General features: G+C 37.4%; 1 protein-coding gene across 1 annotated transcript in view; it reads left to right on the top strand.

The window, feature by feature from the left end:
• The window catches only part of LOC133167245 (uncharacterized), a 116,150-nt gene that overhangs the window by 41,377 nt on the left and 61,296 nt on the right, over positions 1–13,477 (top strand). The gene's annotated exons all lie outside the window — the stretch shown is intronic.

The raw sequence follows: 13,477 nt of genomic DNA, 5'->3' as shown, positions 1-13,477 counted from the left end.
AACCCATTCCAACTTTCAACTGTTCATCATTTTTCTACCTATTCCACAACTTCCCACTTACCAAAAACTTCACATCTTTTATTTTGAAATTCACACCCAATTCCTTTTTCCCTTCTCATTTCTACATTTTTCAACCGATTCAACCCATTCCAAATTTCAACTGTTCATCATTTTTCTACGTATTCCACAACTTCCCAAAAACTTCACATCTTTTATTTTGAAATTCACACCCAATTCCTTTTTCCCTTCTCATTTCTACATTTTTCAACCGATTCAACCCATTCCAACTTTCAACTGTTCATCATTTTTCTACCTATTCCACAACTTCCCACTTACCAAAAACTTCACATCTTTTATTTTGAAATTCACACCCAATTTCTTTTTCCCTTCTCATTTCTACATTTTTCAACCGATTCAACCCATTCCAACTTTCAACTGTTCATCATTTTTCTACCTATTCCACAACTTCCCACTTACCAAAAACTTCACATCTTTTATTTTGAAATTCACACCCAATTCCTTTTTCCCTTCTCATTTCTACATTTTTCAACCGATTCAACCCATTCCAAATTTCAACTGTTCATCATTTTTCTACGTATTCCACACTTTCCCAAAAACTTCACATCTTTTATTTTGAAATTCACACCCAATTCCTTTTTCCCTTCTCATTTCTACATTTTTCAACCGATTCAACCCATTCCAACTTTCAACTGTTCATCATTTTTCTACCTATTCCACAACTTCCCACTTACCAAAAACTTCACATCTTTTATTTTGAAATTCACACCCAATTTCTTTTTCCCTTCTCATTTCTACATTTTTCAACCGATTCAACCCATTCCAACTTTCAACTGTTCATCATTTTTCTACCTATTCCACAACTTCCCACTTACCAAAAACTTCACATCTTTTATTTTGAAATTCACACCCAATTCCTTTTTCCCTTCTCATTTCTACATTTTTCAACCGATTCAACCCATTCCAAATTTCAACTGTTCATCATTTTTCTACGTATTCCACAACTTCCCAAAAACTTCACATCTTTTATTTTGAAATTCACACCCAATTCCTTTTTCCCTTCTCATTTCTACATTTTTCAACCGATTCAACCCATTCCAACTTTCAACTGTTCATCATTTTTCTACCTATTCCACAACTTCCCACTTACCAAAAACTTCACATCTTTTATTTTGAAATTCACACCCAATTTCTTTTTCCCTTCTCATTTCTACATTTTTCAACCGATTCAACCCATTCCAACTTTCAACTGTTCATCATTTTTCTTCCTATTCCACAACTTCCCACTTACCAAAAACTTCACATCTTTTATTTTGAAATTCACACCCAATTCCTTTTTCCCTTCTCATTTCTACATTTTTCAACCGATTCAACCCATTCCAAATTTCAACTGTTCATCATTTTTCTACGTATTCCACAACTTCCCAAAAACTTCACATCTTTTATTTTGAAATTCACACCCAATTCCTTTTTCCCTTCTCATTTCTACATTTTTCAACCGATTCAACCCATTCCAACTTTCAACTGTTCATCATTTTTCTACCTATTCCACAACTTCCCACTTACCAAAAACTTCACATCTTTTATTTTGAAATTCACCACAAATTCTCCAAATATTCTACATTTCTCAAGTAATTCAACACGTTTCCACATCGTTCGGCAGCATTCCCCGAAGAAGTTATTCATACATTTCGCCTTCACACGCAATTTCTCCAGAAATTGCAAAATTCTAGTTGTCTTAGTTGCTTTGGATTGCTGACTTGTAACTTTGGCTCTTGTTGGTTTTCTTTGTGGCAGCCTTTTCTAGAAGCCTATTGAGTTACGCTCATATATGTCTTTTCTTTACCCACTCTGTGGTATGAATGCTGGTGGAAACCCTTTAATGGGAGATTTAAGTGAAGCGACCTGAAATCCATTGTCTCTCTTCTGCTCATCAGGATCTTTTGGTAAGATTGACCAATGACGAGGATCCGCATTTTTTCTTCAGCCTCACAATCTCTGAGGAAGATTTCCAAAGGTTTGCCTAAGAAGTAGCCACGATTCCATTTCCTGCATCAATGTGCTTTTTTTTTCAAGTGCTCTTTTATTTTTCTGTTTAGTTTGAAAGTCCAGCAGGAGTTATTGATTGAATTTGCGTCATTCCCTGAGATGCTGGTGCAGCTTCTTCGTCAATGTCAGTCAGAGCAGAATTGCAGCCATCCCAGGTACTCCGCTGCCCCCCCCACCTACCCCCCCTCGACATCAAGATGTTTTCGCTATGGGAGCCGCTTGTTTTTTAAAAAAAATAAATTTAATTCATTTGATTTTTTTGATGGTGTGCAGGTTCCAGCTGCTGTTCTCATGCGACTCGCCGTCACTGGATGGCCCCGGCCAGCTGAGCGTGATGGAGACCAACTCCTTTAAGCACAGCAACCAGCTTTCTCTGCGGCTGACGCAGGGCTCTGACAAGCACGTCAAAGACTACCTGGCTGCCTGTCTGGCCTCTGTCAAGGTGACACCAAGCTGCCCTCGTTACATCAAACTTGAAGACAGAGGTAAGTGGTTTCCCAAAAACTTCACATCTTTTATTTTGAAATTCACACCCAATTCCTTTTTCCCTTCTCATTTCTACATTTTTCAACCGATTCAACCCATTCCAACTTTCAACTGTTCATCATCTTTCTACCTATTCCACAACTTCCCACTTCCCAAAAACTTCACATCTTTTATTTTGAAATTCACACCCAATTCCTTTTTCCCTTCTCATTTCTACATTTTTCAACCGATTCAACCCATTCCAACTTTCAACTGTTCATCATTTTTCTACCTATTCCACAACTTCCCACTTACCAAAAACTTCACATCTTTTATTTTGAAATTCACACCCAATTTCGTTTTCCCTTCTCATTTCTACATTTTTCAACCGATTCAACCCATTCCAACTTTCAACTGTTCATCATTTTTCTACCTATTCCACAACTTCCCACTTACCAAAAACTTCACATCTTTTATTTTGAAATTCACACCCAATTCCTTTTTCCCTTCTCATTTCTACATTTTTCAACCGATTCAACCCATTCCAAATTTCAACTGTTCATCATTTTTCTACGTATTCCACAACTTCCCAAAAACTTCACATCTTTTATTTTGAAATTCACACCCAATTCCTTTTTCCCTTCTCATTTCTACATTTTTCAACCGATTCAACCCATTCCAACTTTCAACTGTTCATCATTTTTCTACCTATTCCACAACTTCCCACTTAACAAAAACTTCACATCTTTTATTTTGAAATTCACCACAAATTCTCCAAATATTCTACATTTCTCAAGTAATTCAACACGTTTCCACATCGTTCGGCAGCATTCCCCGAAGAAGTTATTCATACATTTCGCCTTCACACGCAATTTCTCCGGAAATTGCAAAATTCTAGTTGTCTTAGTTGCTTTGGATTGCTGACTTGTAACTTTGGCTCTTGTTGGTTTTCTTTGTGGCAGCCTTTTCTAGAAGCCTATTGAGTTACGCTCATATATGTCTTTTCTTTACCCACTCTGTGGTATGAATGCTGGTGGAAACCCTTTAATGGGAGATTTAAGTGAAGCGACCTGAAATCCATTGTCTCTCTTCTGCTCATCAGGATCTTTTGGTAAGATTGACCAATGACGAGGATCCGCATTTTTTCTTCAGCCTCACAATCTCTGAGGAAGATTTCCAAAGGTTTGCCTAAGAAGTAGCCACAATTCCATTTCCTGCATCAATGTGCTTTTTTTTTCAAGTGCTCTTTTATTTTTCTGTTTAGTTTGAAAGTCCAGCAGGAGTTATTGATTGAATTTGCGTCATTCCCTGAGATGCTGGTGCAGCTTCTTCGTCAATGTCAGTCAGAGCAGAATTGCAGCCATCCCAGGTACTCCGCTGCCCCCCCACCTACCCCCCCTCGACATCAAGATGTTTTCGCTATGGGAGCCGCTTGTTTTTTAAAAAAAATAAATTTAATTCATTTGATTTTTTTGATGGTGTGCAGGTTCCAGCTGCTGTTCTCATGCGACTCGCCGTCACTGGATGGCCCCGGCCAGCTGAGCGTGATGGAGACCAACTCCTTTAAGCACAGCAACCAGCTTTCTCTGCGGCTGACGCAGGGCTCTGACAAGCACGTCAAAGACTACCTGGCTGCCTGTCTGGCCTCTGTCAAGGTGACACCAAGCTGCCCTCGTTACATCAAACTTGAAGACAGAGGTAAGTGGTTTCCCAAAAACTTCACATCTTTTATTTTGAAATTCACACCCAATTCCTTTTTCCCTTCTCATTTCTACATTTTTCAACCGATTCAACCCATTCCAACTTTCAACTGTTCATCATCTTTCTACCTATTCCACAACTTCCCACTTCCCAAAAACTTCACATCTTTTATTTTGAAATTCACACCCAATTCCTTTTTCCCTTCTCATTTCTACATTTTTCAACCGATTCAACCCATTCCAACTTTCAACTGTTCATCATTTTTCTACCTATTCCACAACTTCCCACTTACCAAAAACTTCACATCTTTTATTTTGAAATTCACACCCAATTTCGTTTTCCCTTCTCATTTCTACATTTTTCAACCGATTCAACCCATTCCAACTTTCAACTGTTCATCATTTTTCTACCTATTCCACAACTTCCCACTTACCAAAAACTTCACATCTTTTATTTTGAAATTCACACCCAATTCCTTTTTCCCTTCTCATTTCTACATTTTTCAACCGATTCAACCCATTCCAAATTTCAACTGTTCATCATTTTTCTACGTATTCCACAACTTCCCAAAAACTTCACATCTTTTATTTTGAAATTCACACCCAATTCCTTTTTCCCTTCTCATTTCTACATTTTTCAACCGATTCAACCCATTCCAACTTTCAACTGTTCATCATTTTTCTACCTATTCCACAACTTCCCACTTACCAAAAACTTCACATCTTTTATTTTGAAATTCACCACAAATTCTCCAAATATTCTACATTTCTCAAGTAATTCAACACGTTTCCACATCGTTCGGCAGCATTCCCCGAAGAAGTTATTCATACATTTCGCCTTCACACGCAATTTCTCCAGAAATTGCAAAATTCTAGTTGTCTTAGTTGCTTTGGATTGCTGACTTGTAACTTTGGCTCTTGTTGGTTTTCTTTGTGGCAGCCTTTTCTAGAAGCCTATTGAGTTACGCTCATATATGTCTTTTCTTTACCCACTCTGTGGTATGAATGCTGGTGGAAACCCTTTAATGGGAGATTTAAGTGAAGCGACCTGAAATCCATTGTCTCTCTTCTGCTCATCAGGATCTTTTGGTAAGATTGACCAATGACGAGGATCCGCATTTTTTCTTCAGCCTCACAATCTCTGAGGAAGATTTCCAAAGGTTTGCCTAAGAAGTAGCCACAATTCCATTTCCTGCATCAATGTGCTTTTTTTTTCAAGTGCTCTTTTATTTTTCTGTTTAGTTTGAAAGTCCAGCAGGAGTTATTGATTGAATTTGCGTCATTCCCTGAGATGCTGGTGCAGCTTCTTCGTCAATGTCAGTCAGAGCAGAATTGCAGCCATCCCAGGTACTCCGCTGCCCCCCCACCTACCCCCCCTCGACATCAAGATGTTTTCGCTATGGGAGCCGCTTGTTTTTTAAAAAAAATAAATTTAATTCATTTGATTTTTTTGATGGTGTGCAGGTTCCAGCTGCTGTTCTCATGCGACTCGCCGTCACTGGATGGCCCCGGCCAGCTGAGCGTGATGGAGACCAACTCCTTTAAGCACAGCAACCAGCTTTCTCTGCGGCTGACGCAGGGCTCTGACAAGCACGTCAAAGACTACCTGGCTGCCTGTCTGGCCTCTGTCAAGGTGACACCAAGCTGCCCTCGTTACATCAAACTTGAAGACAGAGGTAAGTGGTTTCCCAAAAACTTCACATCTTTTATTTTGAAATTCACACCCAATTCCTTTTTCCCTTCTCATTTCTACATTTTTCAACCGATTCAACCCATTCCAACTTTCAACTGTTCATCATCTTTCTACCTATTCCACAACTTCCCACTTCCCAAAAACTTCACATCTTTTATTTTGAAATTCACACCCAATTCCTTTTTCCCTTCTCATTTCTACATTTTTCAACCGATTCAACCCATTCCAACTTTCAACTGTTCATCATTTTTCTACCTATTCCACAACTTCCCACTTACCAAAAACTTCACATCTTTTATTTTGAAATTCACACCCAATTTCGTTTTCCCTTCTCATTTCTACATTTTTCAACCGATTCAACCCATTCCAACTTTCAACTGTTCATCATTTTTCTACCTATTCCACAACTTCCCACTTACCAAAAACTTCACATCTTTTATTTTGAAATTCACACCCAATTCCTTTTTCCCTTCTCATTTCTACATTTTTCAACCGATTCAACCCATTCCAAATTTCAACTGTTCATCATTTTTCTACGTATTCCACAACTTCCCAAAAACTTCACATCTTTTATTTTGAAATTCACACCCAATTCCTTTTTCCCTTCTCATTTCTACATTTTTCAACCGATTCAACCCATTCCAACTTTCAACTGTTCATCATTTTTCTACCTATTCCACAACTTCCCACTTACCAAAAACTTCACATCTTTTATTTTGAAATTCACACCCAATTTCTTTTTCCCTTCTCATTTCTACATTTTTCAACCGATTCAACCCATTCCAACTTTCAACTGTTCATCATTTTTCTACCTATTCCACAACTTCCCACTTACCAAAAACTTCACATCTTTTATTTTGAAATTCACACCCAATTCCTTTTTCCCTTCTCATTTCTACATTTTTCAACCGATTCAACCCATTCCAAATTTCAACTGTTCATCATTTTTCTACGTATTCCACAACTTCCCAAAAACTTCACATCTTTTATTTTGAAATTCACACCCAATTCCTTTTTCCCTTCTCATTTCTACATTTTTCAACCGATTCAACCCATTCCAACTTTCAACTGTTCATCATTTTTCTACCTATTCCACAACTTCCCACTTACCAAAAACTTCACATCTTTTATTTTGAAATTCACACCCAATTTCTTTTTCCCTTCTCATTTCTACATTTTTCAACCGATTCAACCCATTCCAACTTTCAACTGTTCATCATTTTTCTACCTATTCCACAACTTCCCACTTACCAAAAACTTCACATCTTTTATTTTGAAATTCACACCCAATTCCTTTTTCCCTTCTCATTTCTACATTTTTCAACCGATTCAACCCATTCCAAATTTCAACTGTTCATCATTTTTCTACGTATTCCACAACTTCCCAAAAACTTCACATCTTTTATTTTGAAATTCACACCCAATTCCTTTTTCCCTTCTCATTTCTACATTTTTCAACCGATTCAACCCATTCCAACTTTCAACTGTTCATCATTTTTCTACCTATTCCACAACTTCCCACTTACCAAAAACTTCACATCTTTTATTTTGAAATTCACACCCAATTTCTTTTTCCCTTCTCATTTCTACATTTTTCAACCGATTCAACCCATTCCAACTTTCAACTGTTCATCATTTTTCTACCTATTCCACAACTTCCCACTTACCAAAAACTTCACATCTTTTATTTTGAAATTCACACCCAATTCCTTTTTCCCTTCTCATTTCTACATTTTTCAACCGATTCAACCCATTCCAAATTTCAACTGTTCATCATTTTTCTACGTATTCCACAACTTCCCAAAAACTTCACATCTTTTATTTTGAAATTCACACCCAATTCCTTTTTCCCTTCTCATTTCTACATTTTTCAACCGATTCAACCCATTCCAACTTTCAACTGTTCATCATTTTTCTACCTATTCCACAACTTCCCACTTACCAAAAACTTCACATCTTTTATTTTGAAATTCACACCCAATTTCTTTTTCCCTTCTCATTTCTACATTTTTCAACCGATTCAACCCATTCCAACTTTCAACTGTTCATCATTTTTCTTCCTATTCCACAACTTCCCACTTACCAAAAACTTCACATCTTTTATTTTGAAATTCACACCCAATTCCTTTTTCCCTTCTCATTTCTACATTTTTCAACCGATTCAACCCATTCCAAATTTCAACTGTTCATCATTTTTCTACGTATTCCACAACTTCCCAAAAACTTCACATCTTTTATTTTGAAATTCACACCCAATTCCTTTTTCCCTTCTCATTTCTACATTTTTCAACCGATTCAACCCATTCCAACTTTCAACTGTTCATCATTTTTCTACCTATTCCACAACTTCCCACTTACCAAAAACTTCACATCTTTTATTTTGAAATTCACCACAAATTCTCCAAATATTCTACATTTCTCAAGTAATTCAACACGTTTCCACATCGTTCGGCAGCATTCCCCGAAGAAGTTATTCATACATTTCGCCTTCACACGCAATTTCTCCAGAAATTGCAAAATTCTAGTTGTCTTAGTTGCTTTGGATTGCTGACTTGTAACTTTGGCTCTTGTTGGTTTTCTTTGTGGCAGCCTTTTCTAGAAGCCTATTGAGTTACGCTCATATATGTCTTTTCTTTACCCACTCTGTGGTATGAATGCTGGTGGAAACCCTTTAATGGGAGATTTAAGTGAAGCGACCTGAAATCCATTGTCTCTCTTCTGCTCATCAGGATCTTTTGGTAAGATTGACCAATGACGAGGATCCGCATTTTTTCTTCAGCCTCACAATCTCTGAGGAAGATTTCCAAAGGTTTGCCTAAGAAGTAGCCACAATTCCATTTCCTGCATCAATGTGCTTTTTTTTTCAAGTGCTCTTTTATTTTTCTGTTTAGTTTGAAAGTCCAGCAGGAGTTATTGATTGAATTTGCGTCATTCCCTGAGATGCTGGTGCAGCTTCTTCGTCAATGTCAGTCAGAGCAGAATTGCAGCCATCTCAGGTACTCCGCTGCCCCCCCACCTACCCCCCCTCGACATCAAGATGTTTTCGCTATGGGAGCCGCTTGTTTTTTAAAAAAAATAAATTTAATTCATTTGATTTTTTTGATGGTGTGCAGGTTCCAGCTGCTGTTCTAATGCGACTCGCCGTCACTGGATGGCCCCGGCCAGCTGAGCGTGATGGAGACCAACTCCTTTAAGCACAGCAACCAGCTTTCTCTGCGGCTGACGCAGGGCTCTGACAAGCACGTCAAAGACTACCTGGCTGCCTGTCTGGCCTCTGTCAAGGTGACACCAAGCTGCCCTCGTTACATCAAACTTGAAGACAGAGGTAAGTGGTTTCCCAAAAACTTCACATCTTTTATTTTGAAATTCACACCCAATTCCTTTTTCCCTTCTCATTTCTACATTTTTCAACCGATTCAACCCATTCCAACTTTCAACTGTTCATCATCTTTCTACCTATTCCACAACTTCCCACTTCCCAAAAACTTCACATCTTTTATTTTGAAATTCACACCCAATTCCTTTTTCCCTTCTCATTTCTACATTTTTCAACCCATTCCAACTTTCAACTGTTCATCATTTTTCTACCTATTCCACAACTTCCCACTTACCAAAAACTTCACATCTTTTATTTTGAAATTCACACCCAATTTCTTTTTCCCTTCTCATTTCTACATTTTTCAACCGATTCAACCCATTCCAACTTTCAACTGTTCATCATTTTTCTACCTATTCCACAACTTCCCACTTACCAAAAACTTCACATCTTTTATTTTGAAATTCACACCCAATTCCTTTTTCCCTTCTCATTTCTACATTTTTCAACCGATTCAACCCATTCCAAATTTCAACTGTTCATCATTTTTCTACGTATTCCACAACTTCCCAAAAACTTCACATCTTTTATTTTGAAATTCACACCCAATTCCTTTTTCCCTTCTCATTTCTACATTTTTCAACCGATTCAACCCATTCCAACTTTCAACTGTTCATCATTTTTCTACCTATTCCACAACTTCCCACTTACCAAAAACTTCACATCTTTTATTTTGAAATTCACACCCAATTTCTTTTTCCCTTCTCATTTCTACATTTTTCAACCGATTCAACCCATTCCAACTTTCAACTGTTCATCATTTTTCTACCTATTCCACAACTTCCCACTTACCAAAAACTTCACATCTTTTATTTTGAAATTCACACCCAATTCCTTTTTCCCTTCTCATTTCTACATTTTTCAACCGATTCAACCCATTCCAAATTTCAACTGTTCATCATTTTTCTACGTATTCCACAACTTCCCAAAAACTTCACATCTTTTATTTTGAAATTCACACCCAATTCCTTTTTCCCTTCTCATTTCTACATTTTTCAACCGATTCAACCCATTCCAACTTTCAACTGTTCATCATTTTTCTACCTATTCCACAACTTCCCACTTACCAAAAACTTCACATCTTTTATTTTGAAATTCACACCCAATTTCTTTTTCCCTTCTCATTTCTACATTTTTCAACCGATTCAACCCATTCCAACTTTCAACTGTTCATCATTTTTCTACCTATTCCACAACTTCCCACTTACCAAAAACTTCACATCTTTTATTTTGAAATTCACACCCAATTCCTTTTTCCCTTCTCATTTCTACATTTTTCAACCGATTCAACCCATTCCAAATTTCAACTGTTCATCATTTTTCTACGTATTCCACAACTTCCCAAAAACTTCACATCTTTTATTTTGAAATTCACACCCAATTCCTTTTTCCCTTCTCATTTCTACATTTTTCAACCGATTCAACCCATTCCAACTTTCAACTGTTCATCATTTTTCTACCTATTCCACAACTTCCCACTTACCAAAAACTTCACATCTTTTATTTTGAAATTCACACCCAATTTCTTTTTCCCTTCTCATTTCTACATTTTTCAACCGATTCAACCCATTCCAACTTTCAACTGTTCATCATTTTTCTACCTATTCCACAACTTCCCACTTACCAAAAACTTCACATCTTTTATTTTGAAATTCACACCCAATTCCTTTTTCCCTTCTCATTTCTACATTTTTCAACCGATTCAACCCATTCCAAATTTCAACTGTTCATCATTTTTCTACGTATTCCACAACTTCCCAAAAACTTCACATCTTTTATTTTGAAATTCACACCCAATTCCTTTTTCCCTTCTCATTTCTACATTTTTCAACCGATTCAACCCATTCCAACTTTCAACTGTTCATCATTTTTCTACCTATTCCACAACTTCCCACTTACCAAAAACTTCACATCTTTTATTTTGAAATTCACACCCAATTTCTTTTTCCCTTCTCATTTCTACATTTTTCAACCGATTCAACCCATTCCAACTTTCAACTGTTCATCATTTTTCTTCCTATTCCACAACTTCCCACTTACCAAAAACTTCACATCTTTTATTTTGAAATTCACACCCAATTCCTTTTTCCCTTCTCATTTCTACATTTTTCAACCGATTCAACCCATTCCAAATTTCAACTGTTCATCATTTTTCTACGTATTCCACAACTTCCCAAAAACTTCACATCTTTTATTTTGAAATTCACACCCAATTCCTTTTTCCCTTCTCATTTCTACATTTTTCAACCGATTCAACCCATTCCAACTTTCAACTGTTCATCATTTTTCTACCTATTCCACAACTTCCCACTTACCAAAAACTTCACATCTTTTATTTTGAAATTCACCACAAATTCTCCAAATATTCTACATTTCTCAAGTAATTCAACACGTTTCCACATCGTTCGGCAGCATTCCCCGAAGAAGTTATTCATACATTTCGCCTTCACACGCAATTTCTCCAGAAATTGCAAAATTCTAGTTGTCTTAGTTGCTTTGGATTGCTGACTTGTAACTTTGGCTCTTGTTGGTTTTCTTTGTGGCAGCCTTTTCTAGAAGCCTATTGAGTTACGCTCATATATGTCTTTTCTTTACCCACTCTGTGGTATGAATGCTGGTGGAAACCCTTTAATGGGAGATTTAAGTGAAGCGACCTGAAATCCATTGTCTCTCTTCTGCTCATCAGGATCTTTTGGTAAGATTGACCAATGACGAGGATCCGCATTTTTTCTTCAGCCTCACAATCTCTGAGGAAGATTTCCAAAGGTTTGCCTAAGAAGTAGCCACAATTCCATTTCCTGCATCAATGTGCTTTTTTTTTCAAGTGCTCTTTTATTTTTCTGTTTAGTTTGAAAGTCCAGCAGGAGTTATTGATTGAATTTGCGTCATTCCCTGAGATGCTGGTGCAGCTTCTTCGTCAATGTCAGTCAGAGCAGAATTGCAGCCATCTCAGGTACTCCGCTGCCCCCCCACCTAGCCCCCTCGACATCAAGATGTTTTCGCTATGGGAGCCGCTTGTTTTTTAAAAAAAATAAATTTAATTCATTTGATTTTTTTGATGGTGTGCAGGTTCCAGCTGCTGTTCTAATGCGACTCGCCGTCACTGGATGGCCCCGGCCAGCTGAGCGTGATGGAGACCAACTCCTTTAAGCACAGCAACCAGCTTTCTCTGCGGCTGACGCAGGGCTCTGACAAGCACGTCAAAGACTACCTGGCTGCCTGTCTGGCCTCTGTCAAGGTGACACCAAGCTGCCCTCGTTACATCAAACTTGAAGACAGAGGTAAGTGGTTTCCCAAAAACTTCACATCTTTTATTTTGAAATTCACACCCAATTCCTTTTTCCCTTCTCATTTCTACATTTTTCAACCGATTCAACCCATTCCAACTTTCAACTGTTCATCATCTTTCTACCTATTCCACAACTTCCCACTTACCAAAAACTTCACATCTTTTATTTTGAAATTCACACCCAATTCCTTTTTCCCTTCTCATTTCTACATTTTTCAACCCATTCCAACTTTCAACTGTTCATCATTTTTCTACCTATTCCACAACTTCCCACTTACCAAAAACTTCACATCTTTTATTTTGAAATTCACACCCAATTTCTTTTTCCCTTCTCATTTCTACATTTTTCAACCGATTCAACCCATTCCAACTTTCAACTGTTCATCATTTTTCTACCTATTCCACAACTTCCCACTTACCAAAAACTTCACATCTTTTATTTTGAAATTCACACCCAATTCCTTTTTCCCTTCTCATTTCTACATTTTTCAACCGATTCAACCCATTCCAAATTTCAACTGTTCATCATTTTTCTACGTATTCCACAACTTCCCAAAAACTTCACATCTTTTATTTTGAAATTCACACCCAATTCCTTTTTCCCTTCTCATTTCTACATTTTTCAACCGATTCAACCCATTCCAACTTTCAACTGTTCATCATTTTTCTACCTATTCCACAACTTCCCACTTACCAAAAACTTCACATCTTTTATTTTGAAATTCACCACAAATTCTCCAAATATTCTACATTTCTCAAGTAATTCAACACGTTTCCACATCGTTCGGCAGCATTCCCCGAAGAAGTTATTCATACATTTCGCCTTCACACGCAATTTCTCCAGAAATTGCAAAATTCTAGTTGTCTTAGTTGCTTTGGATTGCTGA

Source organism: Syngnathus typhle, linkage group LG14, assembly GCF_033458585.1.
Source record: "Syngnathus typhle isolate RoL2023-S1 ecotype Sweden linkage group LG14, RoL_Styp_1.0, whole genome shotgun sequence".
In the NCBI taxonomy this organism is placed as follows: Eukaryota; Metazoa; Chordata; class Actinopteri; order Syngnathiformes; family Syngnathidae; genus Syngnathus; species Syngnathus typhle.
This window is presented reverse-complemented; position numbering and strand designations above follow the sequence as displayed.